This window comes from Cygnus olor, chromosome 11 (genome assembly GCF_009769625.2).
Source record: "Cygnus olor isolate bCygOlo1 chromosome 11, bCygOlo1.pri.v2, whole genome shotgun sequence".
Classification (NCBI taxonomy): domain Eukaryota; kingdom Metazoa; phylum Chordata; class Aves; order Anseriformes; family Anatidae; genus Cygnus; species Cygnus olor.
Genome location: NC_049179.1, coordinates 8,826,908 through 8,839,301, shown reverse-complemented (window position 1 = coordinate 8,839,301; position 12,394 = coordinate 8,826,908). Strand labels below are relative to the sequence as shown.

The 12,394-nt window shown below is 48.4% G+C and overlaps 1 protein-coding gene across 6 annotated transcripts in view; it reads right to left on the bottom strand.

Moving 5' to 3' along the window:
• Positions 1 to 12,394, bottom strand: part of HMG20A (high mobility group 20A) — a 165,660-nt gene that overhangs the window by 34,912 nt on the left and 118,354 nt on the right. The gene's annotated exons all lie outside the window — the stretch shown is intronic.

Genomic DNA, 12,394 nt, shown 5'->3' with positions numbered 1-12,394 from the left:
CAAACCAAATTCCATGAAAGCTACAACTTCAAACCTCAAAAAAAAATCCAATGATTCATAAATATTTGAAAGTGCCAGACTGATTGCATCTGGATTGCTAGAGCAGAGGGGCTGAGGTCAAGATGAGAAAGAGATGGACCAGACAGCTGCTTAGACCTTTATGTCATGCATCACCAGGACTGCACAGCCCTCAGCCTCAGACGGAGGATGACAACTATATCCCAGAGCTATGGTGTAGCCCTACTAGTTTTGAAGCACGCAGCCTGCAGGCAGGATGCACCATGACAGCTGCTAGGACCGCAGAGATTAGAAGCCTAAGAACAAATGTGGTTGCTCGGTTTCTGACTCTGGAACATAAAGCAGGCCAGAGGGATTTGTGAGATGCCTGCTTTCCCTCTCAAGTTCCCAGCCTCATCAGTAAGGTTAGCATGATCAAATGGGGGAAGAAATCCTGAAGAAAAATGGTGACTTGGAATTGAAGTTTCCTGTGAGACACCTCCCTCCTGCCACAGCCAGCTGCCATTCCCACCTCCTCCACGAATTTCCCATCGCCCAGCCAGGTGGGTCACTCAGCCCCCAGAAAGCTTCAGCTGGCCTCCTGGGAAAGCAGCAGTGTTAGCCTGACCTCGCCACCAGCCAAGTCCTCTCATCTTCTTGCTATCTAGCCAGCCAAGGGCAGCGTCATTTTTCCAAACAACTTTTCCAAGAACAACAAAATCCAGGCAAACATACAACATGCAGCAAGATCTATTTTTATATTTCACACCAGAGAGAAATTCCAACTTTTTTTTACACATAGAAGAAAATTCAACAGCTGTCTAATTCCAATTTAGAGGAGAAGACTTTATCTTGTTTTCTTCTAAACTTTAGTTGAGATGCAGTCTTTGCTGCAAAAGGCAGTTTGCAAACCCATTTCAGGCTGCCCTTGTCCTCCAAGTCTCTGTAGCCACATTTGTATGCAAGAGAACACAGAGAGAACCTAACACAGAGTCCTCACTTGTGAAACCGTATATTCATCTTGAAGTCAAGAGGAGAAACAAATCTTACCCTGAAACACAACACTCTCATTAGCAACTCATGTGAGGCCAGAGTCCCAGATGAACTAGATGAGCCACACTCCTGCAAGGACAGTGCAGATGAGCATCAGATAAGGACTGAGGCAGGCAAGCACAGAAAAAAGGTCTAGAGGCAGAAGTTAAGAATTAACTTGGGCAAAAGGGGAGCTACCAACCCTGGCAGGTAAACCAGCAGTGTGCCAGAGCAGCACATGGCGCCCCATGGTCTCTGGGGGAAGAGAACAGGAGATTTATGGAGAGAAGGGTGTTCCTAAATCAGTTCACTGTAATGGCAACCCCAACCTCCAAAATTATTTCCAACTCTTCCAAAATCACATGCGAATACATTAAAGATTATCTGTGTGGTACTGAAGCTAAAAGCCACATTTTCAAGGTCCTTCCTAGGACATAACACTGGAGATGGAGCCCCCAGAAAGGAGCAGTTCCATGTGCACGGTGTTGTGCTGAGCCTCATCTCCTACAACCGTGCCTCACGCTGCCAGGGCAGGAAGCACAAATGCTGACTGAAGTGCTCCCACGGTTTCAGCATTCAGAGCCTCTCCTCCATAATCCCTCCCTGTAATCCTGTAGGTTAACGCAGTGCAGCTCCACACAGCCGCTCCCTCGGTGGGAGATGAACAGGGCTGAAGGGGTGGTTGGGGAAGCACACACACAACACTCAAAACCTGGCTCCTACTAGAAGGAAATCAAAGCAGCCATTTCCTTCTCACCACTGAAAAACTGAGGCCTTCACACAATAGTGATTCTAGATACAGGACTGGAAAACATTCGTTGCCCATAAGCTTCCTGGAGCACGCCCTGCTACCTTTCACACTGCAGTAAATATTCCCTTCACACTATTCATGCTATAGCACTGCTGGCTCCTCCCCAAGCATCTAAGAATAAAGTCTCGCCCTCTATGTATTTAAATACAAGATTTTCCCACTTTAACAGAATGATCACTTGAAGCAATTTAGTGCACTAATTAAGAATCACAAAGCCCTGCATTTTATTCAGCATAGATGGCCCATACACCCGCTTAACCCTCAGTGCTGATGTCAGGAGCACGAGGCAGGGCTGCATTTCCAGTCTGGGTGTTTGCAGTGCCAGCACATGGGGTTCCTACACCACAACTAAGCACCTCCACACCACAGTCAGCAAAGCAGCAAGCGCACAGAGGCTGCTCCAACCTCCCCACCTGGGTCAGGTGTTTCTCCAGCCCTGCTGCCTGCACACACACACAATTTCTTGTCATCTTCCACATCCTCACTCCCAAGGGTGCAATTGTTTCTTCCCAGCAAACAGAAGCCAAGCTGAAACTTGGACTTCAGTTTAAGTAAAAGCCACTAAAAAGTGGTACTTTGAGCCTGCTCATGTAAATCAATGGCACACTAGAGCAGATGTACCAAATATCCCCCAAAGTGCACGTGTCAGTGTATTTCTTTCTTCAGAGATCATTAACAGCTCATGACCAAGGTCAGGAGTCAAGACTTAAGACTTCGCTGCTGATACAAGGGAAAGCCTCTGCAGTCAGACAGGGCACAACATGCCCAGCTAATAGACTCACAGGCACTCCATTCCCAGACCTCATCCATCCCCCAGTTTATAAATAATAAGTTGCCATCCTAAAGCTGCTCTCTAGAAAGCGCTTCCCAAGCCTTTCCCATCCTCGGAGAGCATAAACACAGATGAGAAGACCGAAATGCAGCAGATTAAAATCAGCACAACTAAAATCAGCTTCAAAGCCAGAAGAGAATCAAAGCGCAAGGCCAAAATCTTCTGGAAGAACAAAGGTTTTCGCGTGGGCAGAGCGTGGCCGGCCCCCCCAGCTGCCACCAGGCAGGGCACGCAGTCACCATAGAGACAACACAGGCACCATGCTCGGTCCCGCACTGCAGCCTCCAGCTCCTCCGAGGCTCCAGAGCAGATGGCACACTGTGAGCAAGGGGAAGGAGGGACTGGTGAAATGCTGCATGTAAATAAGGCTGCTAAACACTCCTGTTGTGACTCCGCAGCAGCCTGGGAAGGCTATTAAGGGGCTGCTGCAGGCAAACGGTTAGCCAGCAGTAATGAGCAGGCTACGAGTGACTGATTCCATGTCAAGGTTGGGCGGTATCGATCAGAGATGTACGGCTGCAGTCCTGCCACTTCAGAAGAGATGTGAGCTGATGGATTGCCTGTAAGGCCCACGTCAGCAGAGAAAGGCATGGGAGCACAGCGTCCCCAGAGACCAGGACAGCACCGTGACTTTGGGAAGGAGCCATCCCAAGACTCAAACATCTGCCTGCTTCCAGAAGCAAATGAAGGTATTCCTTTTGGTGCTGTCCGCAGGAACATATTTTCATCACCAATTTCTGTCTGGGTCCACAAGCAGAGAACTGGGATAAAGCTTCTCCAAAGGATGTACATTACATGACATGACCTTACATCACACTACAGCAGTCATAACCCCATTGGGGATTCCTCCCCACTGAGGATGAAGGGAAGGTGGGCAGACACGTTAATATGGCCAGGCTTTGACACAGTAAAGGCCACACCACTGCTGCTTAGCCTGTCACATCACAATGTGGAACAACAAACAGGTGTTTTTCTAGGGGCTTCATCTTCTGCTTACCAGAGTTGGAGGGTGTCTGGGGCTTTTTCTTCATCTGAAGAAATTCCCTCCCTTAAAATCATCTCTTGCCTTTTGGCATGGCTACAGCAGCACAGCAGTGCCCAAGGAGAGAGGGGCAGGACCAACATTGCTTTGGATTGCGTTATCCCAGCTCAGCATGCAGACCTGGGGGACGAGGTGAAGTATCCGCCCAGGAGCAGCCAGGAACAGTTATGGATTTCTCTGGGTCTTCCATACCACTGTGCTCTTCCATCCCTCCTTGACTCACACCCTCACACAGCCTAAAAAGACTAGCAATAGTCAGAGCTCAAACTCTATTTAAAGGATGCCTTGAGGACTAGAAGTTAATTTTAAAACTAACTGACCTAAGCTCTCTGCTGTACTACCTCAGGAAGAGACTGGAAGGGTGGGGGCACTGCTAATGCGTGTCTAGAGAGCATGTGTTTTACCTCCCAGCTCTTATTTCTCATTATTAATGTCAAGGTTTTTTAACAAAATTTGTCTTGGTCAATTAACTCAGACAGGGCTGCTTGTAACATTCCAAATAAAGCCAGCCACATCCTGCGCTCAGAAAGATGAGCGAGCACAGCTCAGGAAACAAGGGAACAACAAGGGCAAGGCATGACTCACATCCACCCCGCAGCCCCAAGAGCGCCCTGGCTGGGAGCCTGCCGAGGACACCAAGGCACTGGCAGGCTCCCACTTTCCCCCATAAGAGCTCTTTGCTCTCCAACAAACGAAGGCTAATAACTGCTTGTGACAGAGAAGATGAAAAGCCTGTTTTGAAGAATATTTGCTCAATAGATTTATCACAATAAAAGCATGCTACAAATCACAAGGCTGGTGATAGCACTACTGCAGATTAAAAATAGAAAGAGGGGTCCCCTTCTCACAGAAGACATGACTTGCACATCAAAATATCTCCTGCTCTGATTTTTATCCGATTCAACCAGAGTGCACTGCAATTTAAGGTAGTCAGATGTACCATCATCAGGAGCCACCCAGTGCCCCTGCTTTCAGATAAGAAATGCATCATGGAATTTGGGGACAATACACATTTTTTACTAGTTATTCATGTTCTGCAGGGGGTCACACTGTGCAGTTTCTTTTCCTTGACTGGATGGCCACTGCTGCTGAATTGGAAGATGGTGACCACTGGCACCCAAGAAACACGCAGACACGCTGTACAAATCCTTGACCAATGAACAAGTCTAATTCCCTCTCAAAAGGGCTTCAAGCTGGCCTCAGCTACAAACAGTTTTCCTGTATCAAAGCATCCAATTGTCAGTCTAAAGTATTTCAAATCCAAGAGAAAGGATTAGTTCCAGGGAAATTCATTCAAAAAAAGTCATTTCAGATGTACAAAGCAGTTTTAAATGAAGTTTTGAATATTAAAATTTTATCTCAGCTGAAAAAACTTTACCAAATTCAGCTCAAATTTGGGGTGCTCACAGAAGCTGCACTTTCACATAAATAGAAGTGGTTGTACAAATAGCCAGGAAAGAGTTTTGAAAGCCATCATCTGAACTCACCCCTTTTTCTGAGCAACACATTCACAAGCACATTTTTTGCCACAGGAATTACAACACATATCATTTCCAGCAAGAACATGCACAGGGCTCACATCTCACATTTGAAATACGGACGGAGCAGGCACAAACCAGCGGGTGCCTGCAGCAAGCACTGCCTCCAGCCTCCCCGCAGGCCTCCCTCAGCAAATTACCTGCTAATTGTGAGCCTGCCCAGGCTGCGTGGGCACAGCAGGTCTCACTGCAGACTGTCACCTGGTCTGACAGATGCAGACAGACCAGGAGAGGGAGGACTCCAGCAAGTACCACCTCAGAGCTGGCTTGCAGTGGATGCCAATGGAGAGGAAGCCCCAGGGCCTCAGTGTGGTGCAGAACGCTTTTGGCGATGCAAAATCTGCCACAGTTTCCCCACAACCACCTATTTTCATCACAACCCCTCACACCAGTTCACCACACGCCAGCACACCTCCGCTGTGCTGGTGCTGCTGTTTGGAGCTGCTTTTCAGCCAGTAAATTCAGTGACCAAAGACGGTGGCCTCACAGCCAGCCTCGCAGGCCTCACGCCTGCCTGAGCCATCTTCATGTAGAGCACCACCTACACCCATCCCTGCTCAAAGCACTTCAGCACAAGCTCTCTGTTGACAGGTTGCTGACCCCAGCAGTATTTCAGCTGACGAAATGAGGCCTCATTTGGCTTGGTGCTGCTCGTATCTGTGCACAGACTTCCGCGGGAGCACCATGGCTGACTCCTGGTGCTTCCCCCTGCTACAGTGTGCCTCACCAGCACCAGCCCTCTGCGGCCAGGGCCACCTGTGGGATGCTTTCCCCCTGCCAAGAACAAATGCATTCATTCACAAATGAATCAGCAAAACACATCAGTAAAAGGGCTTCATCCCCTTATCTGCACCAGAAGCACAAGAAAAACTGTCATTAACAATAAATAAACGCCAGTCTCTGACCTCAGAGCAAAGATTATTCCCTTCATTTACAATACGAACTAGAAAGAAAAAAGCTAGAATGATTTCTACTAATTCTCAGAGCCTTAACTGGTTGTTTGCCATTCATTCAAAGATGAGGGAATCACACGGAGATGGCAGCTCAGGGGCTGTTCACCACTGCTATGCACCCCTGGAAGGTCAGTTAAGAAACACCTGGAGAAGGCTGGGCTGTGTCCATCCAGCAGCCCAAGGCAGCGAAGCTTCACAATAACATTTCAGCAGCACATCCTGCTTCGGGCTGCCCCAGCCAGCCAGCTCATGGCAACAAACCACCCAACACACTGCACACAGAACTAGGGGCACAGCACCTCATCCTGCAGGACCCAGGGACAGTGGGCAAGGGCCCACCCCAGCAGCACAGAGCATCGCTGCCTCCTGGGCGAGCGCGGGTGGCTGTGCACTGATGTCAAATGCTGCAGATCGGAAGCAGGATCAATACTGCACTCTCCTGCGAAACCAACTCCACACTGAGGTCACCGGATTGACGCTGACTAGAAGCAGAAGTAAACCTGACCCCATCGATTTTCATTTTCCAAGCAAAGGCAGGGAGTCAGGAGGAGACCAGTGGTGTCAAGACCAAAAGACTAATTTGGTGGGAGGGTTAGTAATTATTTTACATTTAATATCCATGTTCTTGATCCCACAGAGATTTAGGGTTTTTCTGGGCCCACATGCTTGAGTAAAGTTGTGCCTGCATTTAAATGACTGTGGGATCTAAACCCAAGTTGTTACTATGTACTAGGTAAGCAAATTTGCTTAATAGGATTTTTAATTTGCCATTAGCCCTCTAAAATGTATTTGTTCTCTGCTAAATAGTAATAAATTAGCCTAACAGCAGCCATTTATATATCTTTAGCATCTTGGAGGCATCTCAATACGTTTTCCCAACCACAGCAGTCCAATGAGGCTAAATCAACTGACACGGAGAGATCTCGCAGGACCTGGTTAGAAGATGGGGTCTTTACTGTAGAAAGCTAGAATTGTTCACTAACAGATTGAAAACTGTATTTTTAACTCCAAGTGGAAGGGGATAGGCATAGGAGCTCCACAAGAAGACTTTAAACTGCTGATAGGAAGAAATCTTGCAGCAGATTTTTCTACCCTGCCTACCTGCCCCCCCCTCCCCCAGCATCACACCCCAGGAAACTGAGAAACACAGAGCCAGTCTAATCCTTGTGGTTTCAACAGCCAAGGACCAGTCCTGGAGAAATCTCTATTTCACTCTGTTCTCAATAGGGACTGCAAACAGCTTATCCTGAGGCTTGCCTGCCTCCCAGAGCTCCTGCCTAACTCTTGTTCTCTTCCCCAAACCCAGAAGGATGTTAGCCCCTGAAAAGGGGCTGAAGAGGCAACAGAGTAACCAGGCAGGCATTGCAGAAGCATGGCTCTAACCGATTCGGGGGCTTGTAACTCCTCTCTACCATATCGCAGAGCACATATCACAACCCCATGCACTCCCCACACAGAGCAGCACTGTTCCTCCCACTGCAATTACAGGCAGGGGATAAAGAACAGCAGTGCCCAGAGAGGCAGGGGGGCTTGGCCAGGGTGACACAGGGATCCACATTCCCTCTCCCTCAAACAACCACGTCCCACTCACATCGCTCTCCCCACTCCCTCCACCAAACTGAGCTATTCAGTCAAGTGGAGCTGGGTGGTAATGAAGCACTTGGTGGAAATAGATTTTCTGTTCCACCTGACCATGGAATGCTGGAGACAGAGGTCATTAGCTATGCATCACGAGCAGGCAGCCGTTTCCTCATTAGCAAGCCACTCGTCTACTCCTTCCACCTATATTATTGGTTCAAAAGAGTGTGCCCGGCCATTATTGCCCTCACTAGAAGCTCAGCCTAATTGGCTTAGGAGAAATACAGGTTAAGAGCATGAAGAGCTCTGCAGCTAACACAGTTTTGCCAAGTCATGATTTTATGAGTTCAGGGAATTGCCTACCCTCAGGTCCTGGAGTCTTAGGCACTGCACTTAACCTGCCTTTCTGCATCAACTGAAGAAGATGGGTTGCTTCTAATCCTCATGGTTATAGGGTGAAAGATCTGGTCCTCAAAAGGCTGCCAGTCAGATAGAACAAGACTATACTTTATTTTTTCCCCTTTTAACTCTTGAGTTGCATAATTTGGAGGCCATTACCCACAAAATATTTCATAAGGCAAGCACCACAAGCAAAACAGGCACGCTACACTCAAACTCATCCAACAAAAACTACCTCCAATTGCTGATGTTTCCCTTTCAACTCACCCTCTACTTAGCAGCTGCTCGAAGGCCTTCTTAAGCTTCTGCAGAGGCTTTTCTTCCTGAAGCTGAAACAGCACACCAGAACTGCTCCCCAAAACTTCCCTGCACACACTACCTCCTCCCCATGCAGCCTCAGCGAGATTTATCACCTCTCTCAACAGCTCCAGGTGCTGTGACCTTCACATCAGCTTTCATCACTACCCCCATCCTTGCCAGTACCACCTGCTTGCAATTACCCCAGGGCTGAGCAAGGTTAATTAGAGGTGAGCTCCACCACACCCTATTTTGATACCACCTGGAACTTGTCCACAAAGATAGGGATAATGGCAGCTGCCCTCATATTCAACTATTTTTGTTTAGGGCAGGACTTGATGCCTATTTCTAGGGCTGGAGACCTCAAAAACTCCAAAGCAAAACTCCAGAAGCTGCACCTGATGTGCCCATGCATGCAATGTATCTTTAAACGTGGGCACACATCCAGCTGGAGGTGGTAGGCTTAAAAGTCCTAAAGAGTCATAAAAAGACAGAAGAAGAAGCTTTGGGAGTAAGTCAGTTTGCATCATCCTGATAAAACTCCCAGGAAATTGCTTGAAGAAATTTAATTATTTACATTGATGTATGACACAGAGGAGTGGCGTTTAAGGCCTTTTTGATAGCATTGTTCCTGCAGGCTTCCCTTTGCCTCTTGTGGTAGCAGATGTCTCACTCGCTGGATAGAGGCCAATATATAATACAGACCTTGCCTATCTTACTGGAGCAGATCAGAAATTTTTCATCAAAGCCTTGCTTTCCACCAAGAAAAATCAATTTTCATTTAAATCAACACATTTCAAAAAATACTAATATCATGTAGACTGTTCAATCATCATTCAACTTTTAAAAACAAAACAAAGCATTTTGATATCCTAAAATGCCTTGTTCAAAATGGCTTTTCCCAACAAAATCATTGTTTTTGTATTTTAAAAATACTGGCAAGCTGCAAAGGCTGAAATAGAAATGGGATGTTTAATTTTGGAAGAACATATGCTTCATCAGAATTTTTAACGTTCGCTTCAGAGTCAAAGGAAAAACTGATGCCGCAGACTTTCTTGTCAAAAGGGAAGCTCACTTCTTTCCCAGTCTTAATATTTATCACTTCTGTTCAGCGCTAACAAAATGGAGAAATACTTTTCACTCCCCATGCAAATGCGCTGTGCAGATTTCAGTTCAGCCGCCGCTGTGCTCCACCCCAGAGGCAGCTGCCTTTCGGCCCTCTGCAAATTCCCTATTTCATGTGTGAAGGGCTTTGGCTTCGAGCTGACAGCGGCACGGTGACAGCAGCCTCCTGCCACAACTGGCCAGAGCAGCGAGCAATAGATCACCGTTCCTGTCGCACCCGCTGTCAGTATGCGGCCGTTAGTGGGCAAAGTGATGGATCCACTGGGACCGAATTAATTGAATCCCAATCCTACAGGCGTTCTCAGGAGACAGAAGTTGGACAGAGCATTCCGTGTCTTTGGCACAGGAGCGTAGCTTTTTTTAAAGTACCTCTTTCCCAGAATATGCTTAAAAGTGATTAGCAATTGGCACATAAAAAACTGACAGAAAGCTTCATTACTTGTTAAAATTCAGCCCTGTGGTTCGCAGAGCTCTGCTCTGCATGCAGAGCCAGGGAAAGGGGCAGCGTGGGCCACCTTCCCTCCCAGAAACAGCCCTGGGAGGAGCTGGCAAATCGTGGTCCTTCGCGCCACGTGGCCCTTTGGCCTCTCCCTTCACATCGCCTGGAACAGAACTGATGGGTGATTAGCACCCGTCTGCACAAGCAGCACCAAGGCATCCATCAGCCTCACACAGGCCACTGAACAGCCACGGGATGGAGAAAGGGATTTCTCTGCCAGAGCAGATAAAGAAATCCACGCTTGATTCGATGTAAGCAATTCCAGCTTTCTCACCAGAGGAAGAGGCGAAGCTGTTGTTTGTGTCCCAGCCACCACCAGAGATAAAGGGCTTTTTGCAAGGAGAAAGAGCCGCATGGAAAAGGGAACACATAAAATAAAGCATGCAAAAGAAATCCTCCCCTGTTCCCTTCTGACAGGGAGCTGGCGTGACCCCGTGGGCCATGCAGATACTAAGTTGTTTCAGGACAGAGGGTGCAACACCCCAGGCTCCGTTGCTCCTATCCCAAATGGGTGCGTTTGTAATGCACCTTTTGGCCCCACAGAATGGGGCGGCTCCTGCAGCAAGGCAGGTGTGCACGATGTCAGCGAGGCTGTGGGGCTGCCCCAGGCAGCAGGAGGGTTTGCTCACAGTTTAAAGCTGCTCCTAAAGCCAGCCAGGTGGACAGCAGGCACAACCACAGAGTCTCATGAGGGCGCTGCGTGCACAACGGGTCATCACACCCCAGTAGCAGGCAGGAAGGGACTGACAGCGTTTGTCCCACGCGGTATTTGCTCCTCTGAGATAAGGAATATCAGCCTCGTTCCAGTCCCTTACCCAATTTTCCCAAGTGCCCATCCCACCGAGATCTGGGTGCATCTGTCTCTTCTGAAAGGGGACAGCCTCCCTCAGAGCACCACGAGCCCCCAGCAGCCGCAGACCGGGTGCAGCGAGGCAGGAGCTTTGTGCTCAGCAGCTGACGGCACCCAGCAGCCCGCAGGCAGACCTTCAGAGCACGGGGACTCGCACGGCTCGGCAGCAGCAGGGGTCCCCCAAACACACGTACGTTAGGCATGCTCCCGGGGGACTCGCGGCTTCTGAGTCATTTCACAGCCTTCAAACGTGGGTTTTGTGCACTGGGTAATAAAGAGATGGGGAAAGAAGCCTTGGAAACGTTGGGTTTTTCATCTGTGGGTGAGGTGGCACGGGAAGGGGTGGGGATCGTGAGACTCGGTGGTGGAGCAATTTATGAGGCCCACAAGGTTCTGTGGAAGGAGGCAAGGCAGTCCTAGAGAGATCAATCGCAATTTTATCTACCCTTTTCAAGTTTTCATTTCTTTTTATCCTGTACTGCCAGATAAAATCTCGGCCTCAAACTATGGGTAAGGAGATAGAGCTTTATTATGTTATTCCAAAAACATTAGATGCTGTAGGCTTCGCCCTTTTATGAGTTCACTTTGCTGGCACTCCCCTCTCTGCCCCCCCAAATCTCTTTCCTTTAATATTTTTTTCTCTCCCAATCGGAACAACAGGCACAAAACTAATTATGTGATATTTCAGATCCATGTTGTGTTAATGGCACCAGATCGCGTGTGACATTTCCGACTTGTTAGACTATTATTCTCGCTTATTGTTATCTCTGCTGCTCTGAATACAGACTCAGGGCTTTATATCCCCCCATGCACCAGGCTCCCACCCCCTTCTTCCCTCTCTTGTTCTCATTTATCAGCCTGGGAGGATCTGTGGAATATTAAACTAGGCCACGCTGGATTGCTCTGCTCGTCGTGGGCACAGGTGGAAGGGAAGGTAGAAATGGGGGAGCAGAGAAAGGCAGGGAAAACAACAGCCAACAAGGATTTGTGGGATAGAGCCACCCTAGCAAGACATCCCTCAGGTGTCCTTCCAGAGATGTCCGGCATTCTCACCTGGCTCGTATTCCCCAGGGACGGATGGGACACCATGAAGGACCCTTCTGATGCAGTTCCATCTTCCAAACACCTTGCTGGAAAGGACAAAATCACTGCTTCTGCTTAGACCTATGGGACTGGCCTTAGCCGCTACCCCTTTAGGTAGTTCATGGTCCCTGAGAGCCAGAGCAGTATGTGATCATTTTAGATAGTTTTAGTTGCTCCTTCACCTGCCTGAAGAGCTCTGATATCCCTGCACTGCTGAAGGTATTGGCCCAAGCGCTGCCATCATTTTGTTTCACTTCCTGAATGATTGTGCTCCTGGGTCTCTTTAGTCATACAAATATAGCAGCTGATTTGTCTCCGCACAGCACTCAGCGAGACGGAGGGTGCCAAGTGCCTCCCG